The sequence below is a fragment of the Mirounga leonina genome, unplaced genomic scaffold (genome assembly GCF_011800145.1).
Source record: "Mirounga leonina isolate KUSES-001 unplaced genomic scaffold, KU_Mleo_1.0 Mir_170, whole genome shotgun sequence".
Classification (NCBI taxonomy): Eukaryota; Metazoa; Chordata; class Mammalia; order Carnivora; family Phocidae; genus Mirounga; species Mirounga leonina.
This window is the reverse complement of record NW_023270433.1, coordinates 18,060,206-18,082,138: the sequence shown is the minus strand read 5'-3', so window position 1 is coordinate 18,082,138 and position 21,933 is coordinate 18,060,206. Positions and strand designations below refer to the sequence as shown.

General features: G+C 40.8%; 1 pseudogene; it reads left to right on the top strand.

The window, feature by feature from the left end:
• The first annotated feature begins 21,126 nt into the window (after positions 1-21,126).
• On the top strand, positions 21,127-21,277 carry LOC118018272 (annotated as a pseudogene).
• Positions 21,278-21,933: the final 656 nt, after the last annotated feature.

Here is a 21,933-nt window from a genome sequence, read left to right as displayed (position 1 = left end):
TCCCTTAAGCTATCTATGACCTACAGTAATTTTGTAAAGTATATCTCTGAAAACAGAACTGAAACATTTATTTTTTCTCCCTACCTAATCCCTCTAGAATTCAGAAACTTACTGAGTATTCTTATTTTCATGGTAATGTAATTATTTGCTTCCATTTGGTAAGAATCTGTTGCCCCTATAACAGGACACAATTGGAAACATTGGTTGTATAACCAAGGCTTTGGCTGGAATGTCATATTTGAGAATATGCATACAATAAAATATAACCAGACAGTCTTAAGGAACTAAATTTGACTTTATGGAGCTGATAAAAGCCCCTTGGAAAAACTGGCCTGGTATGTTGCTTACAAAGTTCCTGGGAACCTTACCTAGTGAGTAAGGAAGTTCACTTCCTAGAAGGCCCAGGAACTTCAGGATATTTTGGGATGTTGAAAATAGAGGAATTCACCCAAATCTGTAGGTATTCCATGCAGAGTCTGATGGTGAGTTCTTGGTTTGATTTCTTAGCCTGGTGAGGCTTTTAAAAGTCCAGTCTAAAATTCCTTATGAAAAGTTCGAGCAAAGCATATTTAAAAAGAGGCTGTATGATTAGTCACTACTCATGCTGCACTTATATAAATAATAAAGCCAAGTTTAATGAGACTAGACTTATTTTGCAAACAAAGTAGTTTTAACTGTGATTATCTTTGATAGAAATGAGGGTGATTGTTGAGGAAAAAATTATGTTTCAGTAGAAAATTATAACACAACCTCGTGGATATGAGATTCTAGTCCTGTTCATTGTCTTTGAGGTTTTGTTATGTATCTGTAAACCAAACTAGACCCTGAATTCTTCTAGTCTTCTCAAATATCTGATTACAAGTCTTCAGACTAAAGTTTCCAATTTTCCCCCTCCCTCCTGATTTGGAATCACTAAGAACAAAGGCTGCCTTTGAACCTCCTTGGAAGGGTTTGGCAGCCAAACTTCAGGGACTTGAGCCTTGGGTCCACATTCCCCAATTTAAAAGGGCTTCTCTGGACTCTTGGAGCTGCATACCAGCTGGAAATCTAAAATTAAACTTGACTAGGGTGGTTCCTCCCCAGAAGCAGAAAGGGCCTTGTGGTGGACAGCTCTCAGCTCTCCCAGGATCATGGATCAAGATCTCATCTCTAATAGAAAGCCTTTATTCCTTTCGCTGTTTTTCTACTTCCTTTACTCTGTTAATCACAAACAGTGCTCCTTAACTCTGACAACTATTTCTGTATGTATTCCTAAGGTCATTGCTGCACAACAAAAGTCGCTAGATTTTCTTGCTAAGGTGGTTTTACATAAATAGAATGGCTTTATATTCCTAATTGGCTAAACAAGGAAGAATCTGGGCCAAAGCAGATACATCCTGCTGTACCTGGATCCACACCTCTGGTACTGTAGCAAATGCAGGAAATTAACAAGCAGTTAGCTACTTGGCTAAAACAGGCTGATGCCCTTTCAGGTACCTTCTTTGATTGATTTGATACCAACTGGTTTGGTCACTAGGGGCCCTGGCTACCCCCTGGGTACCTCAGTATTTTGGTATTGTCCTGCTCATAGTTATCACGAGAGTATTCTTGATGTGCAGTGTTCTCTCACAGGTCTTAAAGTCATGATCACAGCTATTAGATGGTCTCACTGCACTTGAAGGAACAGAAACAAGCTGAACAATAAGGTGAACAACAAAGACAGCTCTTCCGGGGATCTGACATCATAACCTGTGAGTATTACAATGAGATAAGAGCAACTTAACTTTGATGGTAACCGAGAGTGATGCTAATAGTACATGTTTGGTCAATCCCTCACATAGGAGAGGATGACCAAAAGGAGGGAATTTTTACATTAATTAAACAAGGAGGCCATTAGATTGATGTGGCTCTAAGGCTATGGCAGCCTATGTAAGCAAACCAAAGTCTAAGCCTGCAGGTGCCTCAAGGGTAAGAAATCAAAACGCCAAAGACAACCTGTCACAAACAGTCGACTAGGCTCTAAGCTAGAGCCAATCCGTAATTGCTTTACTTTGCTTCCATCTTTTCTTTATAAAAGTTTCTCCCTAGCTCCTGTTGGTGGAGTGCGCCTAACCACTTCCAGTTCAGCACTGTCTCGTTTGAATTGATTTTTGCTCACCCTTAAAATCTGTAATATGCCTCAGTTTATCTTTTAACAACACATACCATAGAAGCATAATTTTTCCAGCTACTTTAAGTTCCGGAGTTCTGACTTTAGTCACTTTTTCTACACTCAATCCATTCTGTAGGATTCCACATCTGTGGAACAGCAGAAAGGTAGACTCCTTGGTGGGTCAGAACGTTAGTAACAGGTTTCCCCACGGTTGGAAACGTCATCATGGGGTCATTAAGAAATACGTGAAATTGGTACTCTTTTATTACCGCAGGTCTCATAAGACAGGTTTCTTTCTGGAGCTCATTCTGATACTTCATAGATCATTGCTTTCCATATACTTTTTGGAAAAACCTCCATTGTACTAAACCAACCTCCAAAACATCCATCCTTCTGCATGAAAACACACACTTTTGAGCACCTATGTGTGTTTTCCAGACAACCTAAGTGCTTTGGATGCATTCTCTTTGACCAACTTGGAGTTCTGGTCTTGTATGAAAACATTCCACTCTTTGATGTTTTCCAGACAGTGTCTAATTGGAATGGAAACTAGCACAGAACTGGGTGTTTGGTGAAGGAAATAACATATGGCCCTCTTAGAACTAAGAGGTGATGTCACTCAGTAAGGTGAATATTCTTTTGCCTGATGCCTTTATGACTAGCGATTAGTGAGGTGTGGTGGAGAGAGCACTGGACTGGGAGTCAGGAGGCCCAGATTCCAGTCCTGGTGTAGCTGCTACCTCTCTGTTTGACCCTGTGTATATCATTGGCCCCCAACTTTGTGGGGTACCTCATCCGTACTAGAAGTCCTTCCCACCTGAGTCTTGTTTTCACTGTGCTAGAACTATCAACTTAGAACGTCTTAGTGTAGGGGTTAAAGGATATACAATTGGGATGGAAATTGAAAGGGAATTGCAAAGAGTCAGCTTTCTACACAAATACTAGATGATCTGTAAAAGGAAGGTTCTGTGGGGGGAAAAAAACAGAATCACTTAATTCTGCTTGGTGGGTCCACTCATTCAAGAAAAGATGTGTACAGAAGAGTGAAAGGAGCTGATTTACATTTTAAGAAATCTCTCTGACATCTGCATAGACAATTGATTATAGAGGACATTAGAAGAAGGGACAGGGATGGGGACAGGGGTCTGTTAGGAGGCTAACCAAATAGTGCAGGTAAGAAATGATGGTAGATTGGGTCATGATGAGAGCATTAGAAATGCAGGCAATTTAGAGTAGATATTGAATGGGGAATTTTTAAGACTTGGATTGCTTGTGGCTAGTGAAAAAAAAAAAGATAAAGAATGAGTCAAGGATTCTGGCTTTAAAAATTGAGTTGGTTTTGTTTCCATTTACTGAGATGGCAGAGAGTGGGAGTAGAATATGTTGGAAGTAGAATGGGAGTCAGCATTTTAGACATGTACATTTTGCAACTTCCCAGTGCAGATATCAAACAGAATGTTGACTATATGGATTTGGCTCCCAGAGAGGTTTGCCTTAGAGATAAAATTTGGGAGTGACAAGCATTTAGATGGTACTTGATAGGCTTCGGAGAGAGGTACCATATGAACTGACACTTGAAGAATGAGTTGGCATTTACCAGTGATTGAGAATGTGGGCAAGGGGAGTACATGCAAAGAGGACTGGGTGAGAAAAAGGGCTGAAGGGGTCAGGTCAAGGTCTTCGGGCTCTCAGTGCCTGAGCTCAGACCACTGCATAGCACTTTCTGAAAACAGCAACACTACCTTCTCTCTAGGAACATCCACTCGCCATCTTAGATCCCTGGACACTTGGGTTAAAGCTGTTAAAGGATTACAGCTAAGAGTAGTTTGTTTAAGGATAATAATAGAGCCTACAGGCTATTTATTTTTTTCCTCAAACTAAAGAAAATTTCCTTTTTTTTTTTTTTCTTTTTTTCCTGACTAATATTGAATTCATTAGTGTTTGTCTTTTCCCAAGTCTGGCAACCTCACTGAGCGCAATTCAGTTCAGACTTCAGTGTCACTACCCAAGAGACTAGGGTAGATTATAAGCAATTTAGAGATTCCTTGTTGTACTTAATTTGTCTTTGGCCAGGGATTTTGAGTTTATTTCTGAACTTTTTCCTTTTAAATCAGTTCCAAAAATAAGGCAGGATATCCTTCTTTTAGATTCTGCCCAGCAGAAAGTGTTCTTATAACACAGGCTTCAAGGAATCCTTTAGGCCAGTGTTACCTTCTTTTAGCATCTCAGGATGTTCTCACGATTGTCCCCTTCTCTTTCCGGTCAGTCAAGGGGAGAATTCAATTCAGTCCCATGTGGTGGTAGCACTTAGATCTCTGGTTACTTGCTGGGGACCTCCCTTAGAACTCCTACCTCTCAGAACCAGCAACAGGGTATCAAATCTTGCTCATGGTGCATCTCTCTCTTCCCTAGTCTTCTGCCTTCCTCTTTTGCTCTTAAAGAGTTTCATGATTGGATTGGGCCCACCCAGATAATATAGGATAATATAGATGTAAGATTTCTAACTTCAAATTGGAAAAAAAAAAATGCATGCACCTCAAGTATGAATTCAGGTATCTTAAGAGTAGAATTCTGTATTGGGACTAATACAATCTCTGTGACTAGGGACACACAGATTCGGAAGCTTGTTCCTTCACACTCTAGCCACTTGACATTGAGCAAATCAGTTTGTGTCCCTGAGCCACAATTTTCTCATCTGTAAGATGAAAAGGATAGGACCCATGTTGCAGAGGTTTGGTGAGTATTTAATTAGATATGTCTTGAGCACTTAGCATAAGGATTATATTTTTAAAAATCCTAAAAGGGTCAGTTTGAGTTCCCCTGTTGCATGGACAAAAAAGAGGCTCAGAGAAGAGGAACAATTGGCATGAAGTCATATAGTGGGTTACTGGCAAACCCCAGGCCATATCACACAATGGTATGAGGATTTGGAGGGAGAGCAATTACAAGAACAAAACTCCACACCTGCTTTCTACAACATTCCACAACGAGCCCAGGGAGCAAAGCCTCTTGATTCCTTTCCACCAGGGCATCCCACAGGAATTGGAGGCTAAAGGCAAACATGCTGGCTTCATCTGACTTGACACCTTTGGTCTTCCTCTGACATTTTCAGTTATGAACCTCTGCCTTACAGCCCAATCGATGTCAGCTCACTTTGCACTAAATGCTTCCTGCACGCTGAGCCATTCTGTATTCGCTTAGTAAAAATAGAGCCATCCAGCATCAATTCACATGAATAATTTTCCATTTCATGTCAACTGAAAATCACCAATTTCCTGCTACAAGTGACACTTAGTACAGGGAGGCACTTGGAATCATTGTAAGTTCTCATCACGTAGGCTGCTTGCCTTTGCATGACCAAAGTTCTCTACCTAGAGAGAATATGGATCAAGGCTCTATTTTCATGTAATTAAATATAAACTATAGCCCATCTTCCTATTAAGCTAGAATCTTATCACCACCAGAAGACAAAAAAATAGTCCTTGAGTTTGTGACTCCCATGGGGGCAGGTCAGCACAGAATCGTTCATTCATCTGATGAGCATATATAGACCTCCTAAGTTTTAGGCACTTTTGCAAATGCAAAGATAAATAAGATAAAGTCTCCTCTCTTAAAACAATCTTATAGTCCAGTAGGGACAGTTAAATGTGTATGCAGTCAATTATAATAAAAGGCATATTTAATTATAAGCACCTGTTAAAAAAAATTATGTCTTAAACTAGTGATACTCAAATATTTCCAACTGTGAAAATCTTCATTTAAGTGAAATTTCACAAAGTCCAGTAAATAAAACTGATCATAGGGGACTTGCTGTGGCTGAAGTGGGAACAAGAGACCCAGAGACAAGGTCACTGAGCACCTCCCCGCCCGCCAACACATTATAGTTTCTCACAGAGATCTTCATAATATGTTTGAAGGTAACTTCTTTACAATATTCATCACTGGCTTCTTGAAAGTACTGATCTGTAGGTACAAGTAGAAAGTAACTTTTTTCTTTTCATCATTACTTCTTTCACTTACTCTATAGACTAATTTCCCCCCCATACTCCTGGTTTGTATCTCGGGAGAATCTCATACTTTTTCTGATCCTTCCTAGACATTCATACATAATCTTGTTTCCTAGCACAGTGTAGAACCCAAAGCCAGTCTCAGCCAACTAAAAAACGTTCCCTTTCCCAAGCTTTGGTCCACATAACTGGAAAACCTAGGAAGAGGTAAAGGACTTGTTAGCAGCCCCTTCGTCATTTCCCTGCCATGTTCTTCCATTCCTCCTCCCAGACTCATTATGGAATGGAGAGGGGATTAGGCTGAGATGATGGGGGAAAGAAGCAAAGGATGTGTCACTTGCCCACCAGGATTGCCATGTACAGTTGTGTAGGTTACATACTGCATAAGGGTACCCAGCCAATGGAGCAAGGAATCTAGCTCACTGGGGAAACTATATACTCTGGTGGGGCTGCTTCTACTTGAGAGAAGGGAGCATTTTTGTAAATTATCACCTAATTGCTTTATCAGCTCGTTTTGTGCTGCCCCCAAAATGAGAGTGTGTCTTTTATAAAATGTTCACTAGGTGATATAGGGATAGAGGCAACCCTGTTGACCAGTACAATTTAAAGCTAACATTGGACTGAATACGACACATGTTCAAAGCTTGGCTTTTACCTCTGTGGGGTGCTTTGGGAATTACTAGGATTTCTCCCACCCTAACCCCACCATCACCAGGACCCTCCCATTTGATGCTTTCTGATTCCAGTGCCCCTCTGGATGAATATTTCTGACCATACCTCAGCTCTGCAATGTATCCCTCAACCTTACACAGATTGTCTCTGTTGGGTCTCCTCACCCTGCAGGCGGTTTTTGAGTGGCGAAGACACCTGAGGGCTTACTGCCTTGTCTGCCCTGGAGGACACATGTGCCTTCCCCCATCATGGCAGAAAGTGGGACACCAACAGCCATGCCCATTTCCAGCTGCCAAAGACTCCTTCAGCAAGTGTTAGGCCTTATCAGGATTAGTCAGGTTCCTGTGTCCATATTCACTGAAGTCCAGAGTGTATATACGATTCTCCAAAGCCTCCTTTATCCGAATCAACTCTAGCATTTCCTCTGTATCCACATAGGGGATAAGCCACATGGCAAAACCAATTCCACAGCCCTTACCCTACCCTACATTAATAGCTGGTAGCTGATAATGTGCTGAGACTCAAAGTCATCAAGAAAGGTCCTGGTACATAATGTTTAATGACAGGTAAATTCTCGAGTAATAGTAAATGGGAAGCCAGATAAACACATAAAGTTGAATATATTCATGCATGTGTGTATAGTGTGTGTGTGCTCATCTGTTGTTTTAGTACCAAATAGCTTGGAGTAGGGGATGCTCGAGATCCTCTCATTTAAAATATGATTTGCATAGCACCTGTGAAGTTCACTTACAGGCTCTGAGACATAGAATGTGAATTCTAGATGCCTTTGTATTAGTTTTGCATTGCTGCTATAATAAATTATCACCATCATGGTGGCTTAAAACATCACAGGTTTAATATTCTGGAGGTCAGAAATTTTATAAAAGGGTCTTACAGAGCTAAAATCAAGGGGTCAGAGAGCCATGATTCCTTCTGGAGGCTCCAGGAGAGAATCTGTCTCCTTACCTTTTGTAGTTTCTAGAGGCTGCCTGTATCCCATGGCCCATGGCCCCATATCACTCCAATCTCTGCTTCTGTCATTACATCTTTCCTCTGACCTTGACACTCCTGTCTCTTATATGGACTCATGTGATTTCATGGGATTTAGATAATCCAGGGTAAACTTGACACCTCAAGATCCTTATTAATCACATCTGAGAAGTCCCTTTTGATATGTTAAGTAATGTATTCACAGGTACTGGGGATTAGGACACCCTTGATGGTAGGCTATAATTCCACCTACCACACCACAGATAGAGAATATGGAAAGTGGTAACAATATGAGCACTTTCAGATGTGAGCTTGGATAAATCACTTGCTCCCTCTCAGCCCTCAGTTTCTTCATCTATGGAATAGAGATAATAATAATAGTATCTGCTTCATACAATTGTTATTAGTGCTAAATGAGTTCATATTTTCAAAATACTGAGAATAATGCTGGCTCATGGTAAGTGCAACATGAGTGTTTTTAAGAAGTTTTTAAGAAGAGTATTTTAAGAAGTTACCAGGGAAGACACTACATTGCAAAGTAGACTTGGGTCCAGCTGCTTCTTATTTGGCTGACACTGTGTTACATATCTAGGATTAATAGCAGCAGGGGCTTATTAACCTGATGGATGTTACTCAATCTCTGGAGTGGGTCTGATACAATAGTATATGTGTTTGGTATTTTTTAAAGAAAATATTCTAACATTTAACAGTTCTCATGCATGATTATGGGTGATTTTTATATTTTCCTTCATACTTGATCTACGTCCTATATTTTCCTCAATTAACCTATATACCAGTTATAATCAGAGAAAAAACAATGCATGCAATATATATAAAATATATATTATAAAGAGATTAGGTCTTTTTGGGTTCCTGGACTTAATTTCTAATGAGTAGAGGAGAGGGCTCTCTGGCACATCCAAGCAATGCTCCAACACCAGCTGGGTGTCCTACAATTCTATCCAATTCTGACACTGTCTACCTGGAGATAGCATCAGATTCCACAGATTGAGGGTTCAGTCCCACAGAACTGCCCCCCACCCCAATCCCCTCAGACCCCAGGCACAAACCTGTGCTTCTGATTGACTGGCTATATAGATTAGAGGTTCCCATGGCCCCCTCCTCTGATTTGATCAATTTGCTAGAGCGGTTCACAGAGAAACATTATACTTACTAGATCGCTGGTTTATTATAAAAGGATATAACTCAGGAACAGTCAGAAGGAAGTGATACACAGAGCAAGGTGTGGGAAAAGGGCACAGAACTTCCATACCCTCTCAGAGAATGCCACTCTCCCAAGACCACCAACCTGGAAGCCCTCCTAACCCAGTCCTTAGGAGTTTTTATGAAGGCTCATTTTAGATTCATGATTGATTAAATAATTGGACCTTGGAGATTAAACTCGATCTCCAACCTATCTCTCTTCCCCAGAGGTCAGAGAGGATGGGACTAAAAGTTTCAACACTTTAATCACTTTCGTGGTTCTCCTGGCAACCAGCCCCTATCCTTAGGTGTGGTTCCCAAGTTACCTAATTAACATAACAAAAGACACCTTTATTGCTCTGATCACCCAAGAAATTCCAAGGGTTTTAGGAGTTCAGTGCCAGAAACAAGGACAGGGAACAAATATATATTTATTATAAATCACTATATCATCAGTCATTGGAGAAGAAGCACCCACACTATTCAAGCCACATAAACAAAGCCAAGACAATAATCTTAAAGAAACTTCATTGACCATTGCATACAGTCTGAACACCCAGACCTAGCATTTAAGACTTTCTAGAAACTGTCTCAAATCAGCCTCCCCACCTGTAATTCTTCCCATCCCCTTGTGCCTGTCAATCAGTCCAGCAAAACACTATTTAGCAGCAGCGGTGTGAAGTTCTGCATTGTGTGTTGGGTCTACAACTAGGGAAGCAAACCATCCCTGTTGTCAAGCAGGTAATCATCTAAAAGAAGGGGCAGGGTTCTATACAACAAAAGACAGAACAGTGGTCTAAATGGAACTTTTGTTATTGGTATAATCAAATGCTTTGGGCAAACAGAAGAGAACATTAGGCCCCTATTAGGACCAGGGCCAGTATCAGAGATGTGCCTGAACTTAGTAGGACCTTGTGCTTCGTTTAGTGTTCTGACACTATGTTCTTGAAATTCCCAGTCATTTCTGAACAGGGGGCCCTGCATTTTCATTTTGCACTGGCCCCCACAAATTATGTAGCCAGTAATGAAGAGGGGTTTGAGGGTGGAAGGCGTTTGGAAATGGAGGCTCCACATACATAGTCAATGCTAAATGATAATGAAAATGATAAAAAAAAATTTATTTTACCTCACCTGTGCTTTGGATACCATGCCAAGTGCTACATATACATATATGGATATGCATATATTTATATAAACATGCTTTGTGGGCGCCTGGGTGGCTCAGTTGTTAAGCGTCTGCCTTCGGCTCAGGTCATGATCCCAGGGTCCTGGGATCGAGCCCCGCATCGGGCTCTCTGCTCTTTGGGAGCCTGCTTCTCCCTCTGCCTCTCTCTCTCTCTCTCTCTCTCTCTCTCTGTCTCTCATGAATAAATAAATAAAAATCTTTAAAAAAAGAAAAAAAAGAAATAAAATAAATAGTAAGCCAAGTAAAAAATAAAATAAAATAAAAAAAATAAAATAAAATAAACATGATTTGTGTATCAGTATACATGCATATACGCTTAAAATTTCACCAATCCATGGCCACCTCCTTTCTTCTTCTCACCCTCCATCTACCTTACGCTTATTTCTCCATAGCTACAATAGGAAATAAAAGAAAGGTTTTCTGGGAGCTTAACTTCCTCTCTCTTCCCACTCTCTTCCTAACTTCCTCTTCCCTCCCTTCCCTGATCTCTTCTTTGCTCCTTCTTGCTTATTTTAATGAAGGTCAATGAATTTTAAGTCCTTCAATCCAGCTTCAGTGGGCATCGCTTGGTGTGCTTATTTCAAAGGCAGATTTTTACACTTCAACCCTAGAAATTCTGATCAGTAGATCTGGGTTGGGGCTCTAAGAGTCTGGATTGAAAACACACACACCTATGCACACACGCCCACACCGCTAGGTGATTCTGGTACCTACTCTCAGAAATGTTGCTCAAATCTGATCTAATTCCCTTACCTAATGGTTCTAAGAAACCGAAGTCCAGAAAGAGAAAGTGACCTCCCCAAGAGTCAAATGTTGATTTAATAGCAATTCTGAAGAGGAAAGGTCTGTGCCTAATCATCTGATTTGTATTTCAGAGCCCTTAAAAATGTAAGTTCTTGAAATCATTGAAACGTAAGAGTCTTCAAAAGTGCTTGGGTGTTCCCTAGGGAAATGCAGTATTTGAAGCAAATGCTACCTTTCCCCCTTTTTATCTTGATACTGGAGACTGGGGGAGTTCTCACCGCCTGACCTCAATCACCAGCCAGCGCCAGGTTTTTTGCTTCGCCCTGAGAAAGAATTCAAGGAGTCAGAGCGAATTATAGAAGTTTTACTGCAAAGCAAAAGTACACACTCAAGGAGGGAGTGCAGGGCACTCAGAAAGAGGATCTGAGATGCGCTGGGTAGATGTGGGGCTTTGATCTTTGAGGGCAATTAGAATCAAGGGGTGAAATATCATACAAGGTTCTTGGAGTAAGTGGGGACTTCCAGGAACGCTGCATACCATTGCGCATGCTCTCTGCTAGCTCATACGCATTACTTTGCACAGGCACAGTCTGATTTCGCAGATACTCCATCTATAGTATCTATTCAGAATCCTCTAGGGCCCCCAGTGGAGGGGGGTCATTCCTTCTCGGTCATTTGCAGGCTACCTGGGGCTTGATGCTCGTGCGTGCCCTGGGTTTGAGCAACAACAGGATGCCTGTGTCCATGAGAAACCACAGAGCTATTCCAGGGTTTACTCAGTTGTCACATCCACCCTGTCAGGTGTCAGGTTTCTCTGTTCTTTGTCCTTCCTCCTGCAGTTACCCAACATGTCCCTATTCTACCTGCCTCATTCTGACAGTGGAAATCAGACTGAAATGAACATGTGGGTGAGCATCCCCGAAGAAGAAAGAAATAGAAAAAAGAACCTTGCAGCCCTGCCCTGGTGTAGGTGAGAAGGACTGACTTACACTGTCCACACTACTTACCTTGAGCAGTGCTCCACATGCCAATCAAGATGGTCTCTTTGAAATACAAACATTTTTGGGCTCCTGGGTGACACAGTCGGTTAAGCCTCCAACTCTTGGTTTCGGCTCAGGTCATGATCTTGGGTGGTGAGGTGGAGCCCTGTGTCGGGATTCACACTCACTCAGCATGGAGTCTGCTTAGGACTTTCTCTCCCTCTCTCTAAAATAAATAAATCTAGGAAGGGAGGGAGGGAGGGAGGAAGGAAGGAGGGAGGGAGGGAGGGAGGGAGGGAGGGAGGGAGGAAGGAAGGAAGGAAGGAAGGAAGGAAGGAAGGAAGGAAGGAAGGAAGGAAAGAAGAAAGATGCAAACATTTTATAGTCACCTTCAACCCTGGCATAGCAGACTTCATACAGAGCTGGACATGGTGAGAACAGCATGGTCACTGGGATCAGATGGACTAGAATTCAAATAATGCCTCTACCACCTTCAAACTGTGTAACCTCGGACAAATCATTCAGCTCTCTGTGCCTTGGTTTTAAGATTTATAAAAAGGACAGAATGGTGAATGAACATATAGGATTCTGGATGAGAGACTCTATAATAACATGTTAAGAACACAGGCTCTGAAGTTGGACAATGGAGTTCAAATATTGGCTCCTCTTCTTAATAGCTGTGACTTTGAACAGGTTACTTAAATCTCCAGGATAAACAAGGAATATGATTATGATTGTATATATCTTGTGGGTCATTGTGCAGATTAAATGCAATAATGTATCTAATGCTTTTGACTAAGCACTGGGCTCCCAGTAAGGGCTCCGTGAATACTAGTTACCTGAAGCATGGGTAGATGCTTGATAAACCAATGGGAAATAACATGAGAAGGGGGAAAAAAAAGAGAAGTTTGGGCAGAGTGTAGTCCCACAAAGTGATATGTCTCCTCTAGGACAGTGGTCTCTGAACCTAGTGAATTTCCGCGGTTGGGGGAGAAGCAGGGAAGGCAGACCAGATTAGAATAATTGTTTTTCTTGGAAGCTGAAAAATCAGTTTGCCTCCGGCACCTCTGATTACTGCAACTTCAGTGCAATCCCCAAATCCCACTGAAATAAGGAATGGAACTTAAAAGCTACAAGAGAAGGGAAGGGAGAGCTGAGGAGGGGAGCCAAAGTGCTTCAGGCTTTCGTGGATCCGGTCCTGCCATTTGCCCACCCCATCTTTGGCCCGTGCCTCTGCAAGCTTCCTTTCTTGTGGTACCTGTCAGGGAAAATAGTCTTTGTCTCTGCAGCTGGCTCTGGGAAGCTTTTTTTTCCTCTTCTCTCCTTTTGGCAAGTGCGGGGGAAGAGGGAAGAGCATGCTGAGGCACTGAGAGGGAGACTCCACAGGAGTAAGAGCTTAGGACTGGACTGACAATACCCACAGTAGCGCTCCTGGGCAAGGTTCTCATCACATCCCTTTACCTATTTGTGTTTTCAACAGGCAGTAGGGTAGGGATCTGGGCCCTAGAGTCAAGACCATGAGCAATCAGACTTGGTACAAATGCAGTCCTACCAATGGCTTTGAACCTCCGTTTCAACATTTGTAAAATGGGATAAGATGTGTAAGATATATGGCACCATGCTCCATAAAATGCCTTTTCTCCTCCCCCTCATTCTCTTTCGTCTTCTCCTCTCCCACCTCCTCTTTCTCCTTGTCCTTTTTAATCCCCATCCTCCTTTCATTCTCGGTCTCTGCTATTCAAAGTCAGGAGTCATATTTTAGTCAACTCTGGCTCCCCTAGGATCTTGAAAATAGCAGGTGCTAAGTGGACATTTAAATAATGAAGAAATAAATAAACCCCTCCCCTATCCTTTCTCTGCCTATTAGAAAGCACTATCTTATCTGTGTTCTTACCAATGGGTATGAGCTAGTAAAATGCAAAATTCCAAGTAAATAATCAGGGAATCATACAAACCTAGAACAACCCACACAGTGGCCTCAAGTCTACCTCTGACTTTAGAGAAAGACAGTGAAGGCTCAAAGAGGATTTGGGATTTATCCATGGTCCTTACGGGAACCCCTCATCCATCTTTCTCTGTGTCACAATACCTCCTTCTATGCAGTGAGTCTCCTGATTGCCCCATGCATATATCCATTTGTTCCATGAAGAAATGTTTAATAGAACTTATAATGTTTCAGGTAGGCATGGCACTAGACACAGGACAGTTATGGGTAAAAACAGGACAGATTTTTACCCTTATTGAGCAAACTTACAGCCTACTGGAGGAGACTGCTGTTTACTGAAAATATGTACACCCCACTCTACACCCAACAATGTGCATGAATGGATATTTTGTTTCAAAAAATCATAACATACTTCAAAGGGAAACTGTAGGATGCTATGAGAGAGGGGAGAAAAGTAGAAACTATTAAATGGGGACACTGAGGAAAGCATCTTTCATGAAGTGACTTTAAAGAAGAAGCCCAAAGATTAAAGAATGTTCTTACAAGTAAGTTCTACTAGTCCTTAGCACCATGGCTTATGTGGTTGGCCCACCTGGAGTGCCCTCTGTGTTTTCCTTTCTTCAAAAGCCCTCATGTTCTTTAAGTCCCGGGACAAGGACATCTAACCCTGCCCTTTCTAAAAAAGATCCAGGTTTCCCTACAAGGATAGATTTAAATCATTTCAATTCATATTCAGCAAACACTGAATCATCTTTATCAGAGAATGTTGACTCCATTTGCCAAGGCAAATCCATCAGTATTCTTTATATCTGATGAAATAGGACCATGTTTATCTGGCTAGCATTTATTGAAGTATATTGGATTTGTATGAGCTGAGGTCTGGTGAGAAGTTCCACAAGCAACCTATTACCTGATTGCATCAGATATATATGTCACCAGGTATTATATATTGGAACAATAAACCTTGCTGAAAATGTGAAATCTTAAGAGATTAAAAATGACAGAATGAAGAGAAAAGAACAGTGGGTTTGAAGATGGAAAACATAAATTTAGATTCTACTTCTATTTCTTAATGACTAAGAACAACAATAACAAGAAGAATATAATGTGTAGGCTTTATGGAGCTCTGACTATATTTTAGGCATTCTGTTAAGGGTTTCATGTGCATTACCATGTTTTTTCTTCTAGCAATCCTACTAAGTGGGAATTATTATGAGTTTTATTATGAGTTTTACAGATGAGAAAACTGAGACTTGGGGAAGGTAAATAACTTTCCCAAGATAAATAACTTTCCCAAGGTAAAACACTTAATGATTAATAAATGCAGAGTTTAGGCTGGGTGGTTTCATTCCAGAACCCACACTACAAACTCATCTCAAGTGCAGGGCAATCTTAAGAAGTCATTTAGCTATAGTTTGCATCAATTTTTCTTTCTTTCCTTTTTTTTTTTTAAGATTTTATTTATTTATTTGAGAGAGAGAGTGGGGGGAGGGAGAGGGAGAGAGAATTTCTCAAGCAGACTCCCTGCTGAGTACAGAGCCCAATGCAGGGCTCCATCTCGCAACCCTGAGATCATGACCTGAGCTGAAATCAAGAGTCATATGTCCAACCAACTGAGCCACCCAGGTGCCCCAATTTTTCTAACCTAAAATAACAAGGGGAGTGGGCACAGTCAATGACTTCTAAAGTTTCAAAGGGCCTCTTCTTCCTGTTCTTTTCCTGCCTTGAAGGATCAAGAGTGGCATCCTGGAAGAGATGTCTGAAAGATCTGGAATTTGGAGAAGTTCTGTCCCCTGGGTTCCTTCACTTCATTCAAACCCCCATCCTGCAATTCTTTGATTATTTATAGAAGATATTCCCAAAGGAGGGCAGCTCCATACTCTGCCTTGCAGATTACAAAGAGATAAATAACACATTCCTCATTTTCTTACTCCCTGGGGAAATTGGGGGCTGTGTTTACATCGCTTTCTTGGTATTTATCCTCCTGCTGGCTGTTCCATCCCCTCTATTTCATGTTGTTATTTTACTTCCATTAGGGGAGCAGAAAAAACATGAGAAGCCATTCTGATCCACCCCAATCCTCAGAGGGCATTGCTCGGTCAAAGTAAGCATCCTCTGCCTTGTAATTTTCCCTACAAACATCTCATTCAAGAGGCATTTTCCTCCCTCTGAGTACTAATGTCCTGATGATGATAAAAATAAATAAATATTACACACACACATACACACACACATCAAAACAAAACAGAAGGGAAAAAAGAGAGAGAACAGAAAATCAATTGCACGCTTGGTTCATTTCATGTTTATATCCTTCTAGATTTCCTCCCTGGGCTCCTGAGAATTGCCTAGTTAGCAGTTAGGAAGGGCTGGCTGGGTCACTGCAGTTTTAATGTGGCATGCCTGTATTCCGCGGCTTTTCTTCTTTGGGAAGGGGCTGGACTTTATTAAGAAACCTTCTGAACATATGAGCTCCGTTATTTATCCACCAGGTCCATGGAGACATTGATGCAGTCCATTTTGTATGGGGAACTGACAGGATTATTTGTTATTTTTCAGTATTTTTCCGGAAATGGAGGTTTTGCTTCAAGAAAATCCTGTGGTTGGCCAAAAACAGTTTTGATCACTGGAGTCCATATTTGGTTAAATTTTCTTTACCCTGGCTCTTCAATGAAGGACAACCTACACTAAGCATGTAGCTGTGTGTCAAGTGTTACACCAAGCATTTTCCCTGCGTTACTCCGTTTAATAAAAAAAAAAGAAAAAGTGTTGAAGAAATCAGCAGTGTTCTAATTCCACAGATGGAGAAACTGGGACTCAGAGTATAAATACAATTCTGATTGGGAGATTGTAAGAAATCTTTGCTAGTGGATATAGATTTATTTCCCTGTGATAAGTTTTAAAAGGCAATGTGGTACAGCTCACATCGCAGGATTCTAGAATACTAGATTTGTGTCCCTTACAAAATGCAAGGCCTTAAGAAAAAATACGAACCTCTCTGAGTTTTATTTTCCTCCCCTCTGTGGTATAAAAGAGAATGTATGAAATTTGGATACAGAGATCACAGACAGAAATTCTGGCTCCACCATTTACTAATGCTATGTCTTAGGTTAGCTTTCCCAAAAGCAATGTCTGGAATGAGGATTCATGCACATGTTACTTATTAAGGAAATGCTCCCAGGAGAGACTGATAAGGGAGAAGCAGGAGAGGGTTGGGATGAAATCAAGTAAGGGTGTGATTTCACATGAAGTCCCCATCTCAGCCTGATCCCATAGGGAGCTCTGGAGCATGTTACTTCTCAGAGTTTGTCCTGACTCAAGGCAAGGGAACTGGGTTTTCACACTGCTGCACCCATCTTTCATTGGTAAGAGCCACTTGGGAAGGATATGAACTCCCAGTACTTCTGGCTCTCTGCTTGTGCTGGGTAGTGGCCAGAGATAAGGTAGACATAAGAAGATCTGAGTGGAGGACTCTGAGATTCTGGGTGTGACATTTTACTTTTCTATTTTATTTCCCTATCTTTAAATTGGTCAGCTAGATTCTATTATTTCCATTTGTATAATTGTTCCACGTGTAAAAAAAAAAAAAAAAAAACACGTTTCTTTCATTAGAACTTAAGATTCTTAGACCAGAGATCTTTATTTTATTCAGTAACAAAACTCATACTCTTACAAGACTGTCTAGCCATAGATGGATCTCAATGAATATCTAACAAAGAACTGGATTATGAAGAAATGGGTATTCACTAATTGCTGGATAAGGGTTGTTTTCATGACTATCACATTAATCTGCTAATTATATCATTGAAATAATCTGTATTCTTACAGTATGCTTGCCACACGTATCATACTCTATAATCATTGGAAAGACACCAATGGATCCAGATACTGCAAAGTTACTTTAATGAAAATGATACTGAAACACATGGAGATATTTACTTAAAGAAGGAGATAACACAGTATGCCCTAGACCAGGGTGTAACTTCCCAGTCCCCAGCTCCCCACAGGAACAGAATGCTAGGAATGATATCACTGCTTAGAATGAAGACTACACACATAGGTATAAGTCCCCTTTTCCATGTTTTATGGGGCTTTATGTCCTAAGTGCCTCCCTGTCATCTTGGAGACTTGGCTAAGCAATGGCCCCCTTATTGGGTATAAGAAACTGGAATTGGTAATGACCTAGACTCCATAGATATGGACCTGAACATCATGTGGGTTTGTAGATTTCATTTGTATAACTAGCATTGTCCATTAATCCTTAGGCTGAGAAAGTAAAAGTATTTTCCTAAGCAAAAGAAGACAGTTACAAAAAACACATACTGTATGATACATTTATATGAAATGTTTCAAGTAGGCAAATCTGCAGAGACAAAAAGTAGATTGGTGGATTGGGGGGGAATGGGGGAGTGATTACTAATGGATACAAGATTTTTTGTGTGTGATAAACATGTTTTAAAATTAGATTATAATGATGGTTGCACAACTCTGTAAATATACTAAAAATCATTGATTTGTATACTTTATTTTTATTTTTTATTTTTTTTAAAGATTTTATTTGTTTGACAGAGAGAGACACAGCCAGAGAGGGAACACAAGCAGGGGGAGTGGGAGAGGGAGAAGCAGGCTTCCCGCTGAGCAGGGAGCCCGATGCGGGGCTCGATCCCAGGACCCTGGGATCATGACCTGAGCCGAAGGCAGACACTTAACGACGGAGCCACCCAGGTGCCCCTGATTTGTATACTTTAAACAGGTAAACTTTATGGCATATAAAATAGATCTCAATACTATTTAAAATCACCAGTGAAGTATCCAGAATGTATAATATAGGCAAATGAAAATCTCTGAGGGAGTATGCCTTCCTCTCAGGTCCCACTGGATTGTCCCAGAAAAATTGTGAGCTTGAAAATGAGCTCACAATTTTAATTACAAAGCACACAATACAATAATTCAATGTGCAGGAGTCAGCAGACATACCAAACAAAAGGGTTAAGTCCCCAAGATATTTATCAGTTAGTCAACCTCTCTGAATCTGTTTTGACCTGTGTATCAATGGGGATGATAACAGTCTCTACCCTTTAGGATTTATCATAAGGATTAAATGAATATTAGCATGTCAATCATTAAAAATAGTGCCTGACAGAAATATGCTGTATAAGCATGATGTATAGGTGTTAAATATTGGTAATTGGTAATAGATAATAAATATTAAGTGTAATTTACTATTAACAACAAAAACAAACAAAAAGGACGAAACTGAAAAATGGAAGTTGACACATAGACATGTAATAATAATTCACAAGTGACATAAACATAGTTGGAACACATGTGGAAGGATGTTTGACTTTACAGGAAAACAATTCTATGCACCTTCAATTTAAAAATATATGCTATTTTATTTTTATGAGATTGGCAATGATTAAAATATTTTTTGTATAGTGCCCAGAGGTTGGTAAGGAGGGATGGCAATGGACTGCATCCCCCATACACAGTTGGAGAGAATGTAAAATGGAACAAACCCTTCTAATGAATATTTGGACAAGTTTATCAAAAAGCATTTCATATCATTATGAAATCTCTCTCTTTTTTTAAAAAGATTTTATTTATTTATTTGACAGAGAAAGACACAGTGAGAGAGGGAACACAAGCAGGGGGAGTGGGAGAGGGAGAAGCAGGCTTCCCGCCGAGCAGGGAGCCCGATGTGGGGCTCAATCCCAGGATCCTGGGATCATGACCTGAGCCAAAGGCAGACGCTTAACCGACTGAGCCACCCAGGTGCCCCTCATTATGAAACCTCTTATTAAACTTTTTTTCAACCAAGAGCCAAGGACAAGAGAGATAAGCTTTCTTTAATGGAAAAAGACACAGAACATGTAAAGGCATTTACATAAAAAGGAAATAATAGCATTATGTTGGACTGGGTTGTCACTTCCCAGGCTCTACAGGGACAAACTGGCATAAATGATACTGTTTCTCAAGAGGGCAGATGTAAGAGTAGTCCACCTTTAACAGAGGCATAGAATTTTGAGAGTTCTGACTTGATGCAGAAGTCTAAATTTCCATTTCCATCCAGGATCAGGCCCAAATCCTTCTCTCCAGATCCCCTGGGGTAATTTAATCCCAACCCTACGTTACCAAGACCCCAACAAAAGCCTCACCCACCCTCCTTGGGCGGCCACAGCATAAACTTGTTTGATCATCATCTGGATCTCAATTCCTTCTTTGGTTTTTTGATTCTTAGGCATTTTTCTTACTTTCTTGTGAATTCAACTATGCATTTAAAAGGAACTCTCATATTAATTATATCTAGGATTTCTAAGTGTTGTGTTGCTGTGGAGCTTTTCAATTCCCTAGCCTATGCTATGGTGAAAAACAAAATTTAGTTTGAAAATGATCAACACAGTTGCCAAACCTCATGACCCTATGGGGCTAGGAGAAAAACCTAGAGTCACACGTAAAGGCCTCTTCAAGAATAAGCATAAAAGAACAAGGGGACACTACGTTTGGCCAAGCACTGGGACACTGCAGATTTTCATCTCTTTCTATGGCTCTCTATATAGTCCTCCACTGTGCTGTCATGGGTTGCATGTGCACATACCTAGGACTAATCATAGTGTCTGATAGATACTGTCAGTTTACGAGTCCATCTCTCCTGGATGACTGTTGCCTCCGTAGTAGCCAGCAAGCTCTTGTCTTTAAAACTGTATCCCAGTTCCTCGAACTACATCCCCCACCACAGTACGTGCTCTGTGCATACTTATAGAAATAATTAGTGACTTTCTTCTTAGAAATATATCTAATGGGTTGGTAGGAAGAGAAGGTCTTAGGTGAAATGTTTTGGATCAATTGGAATAAATGATGCATTTTTTATTTCACGAGTATTAATTGAACACCTAATATAACTATAGCCACTTTCTATGTCCTGAAAGATAGGTATACTTTGTTTGATGGAATAGCTGTTTTTGTCAGGATGTCCTTTAAATTCCATTTTAATAGGAAGAATGTCTGTGTGTGTGTGTGTGTGTGTGTGTTGGGGGGAAGATTTCTCCCATCTAAATAGTCAACATGTTTTATATGTGATCTAAAGACAAATGCTTCAGTGTAGTAGCAGAAATGTCTCCTAGACAAGCCTGCCAGAGGTAGATATTTTCTAGCTACGTGACCTTCAGTCAGTTATTTCCTTTTACCAAGTATCAATTTTCTCCTACATGCCTTCCACGGTTGTTAGGAAAATTGAGAAATGTAAATAATGTCTATAAAATACCTGGCCCAGCTTTGCGCAGTGGCAGTATCATAGCCAATGAGGTTTATCCGAGGCGCGATTGTTGCTGATTAAAATACCTGGCCCATAGTAGGTGCTCAGTAAGTCATAGCTGCTGCTGTTACATCATGCCAGGGGAATTCTTTTAAAATGTGAGAGTTAACTCCCTTACTGAATCTGTTTTCCAAGTTCAGGGCCTAGATACTTACTTTCTTTAAGATAGAGCACAATGTGACTTCTTGTTACTGGTTCTAATCCTGTGAAATGCATATCGCAACGGGTGATTATGCCAGTTAGGACAAGACAAGATTGAGCTTGCATATTTTCTTTAGACATCAAGTAAGCATGAAGTAAACCTCCTTTTTTGGCATTTCCAAAACAGAGTCAGCAGCAAAAGTATAGCTAGTGCCATAATGTTGATGCCTTGAGGTTCTCTAAAATGCAAACCTACTTGATATGGCAAAAAGTTGACCACATTGGTTACTATGAAAACCTCAGGATGTCCAGACAAGCCCTTAGGGCATCAAGGGCTAGGGTATCTCACTGCCCCCTGTCTCTAAATGAGGAGCATCTCAGAGAGACCTTTTACCACATTACCACATTACTCTTATCTGGTGCCAAGAATGTGCTGGAAAAGCCAACAGGAAGTGAAAACTAGCCAATCTGTAAAATTTTCTCATGCCTCTGTTATTTCCCAATGTATGCTTTCATTGATCTCTTAGAGCTCTTGAGGCTGGAATGGAGAACAATAGCCTCAGGCAATGCATGGTCTGACCTTTGCAGAGGTCTTTCCTTCTGCCTTCTCTGGTCAAAATGG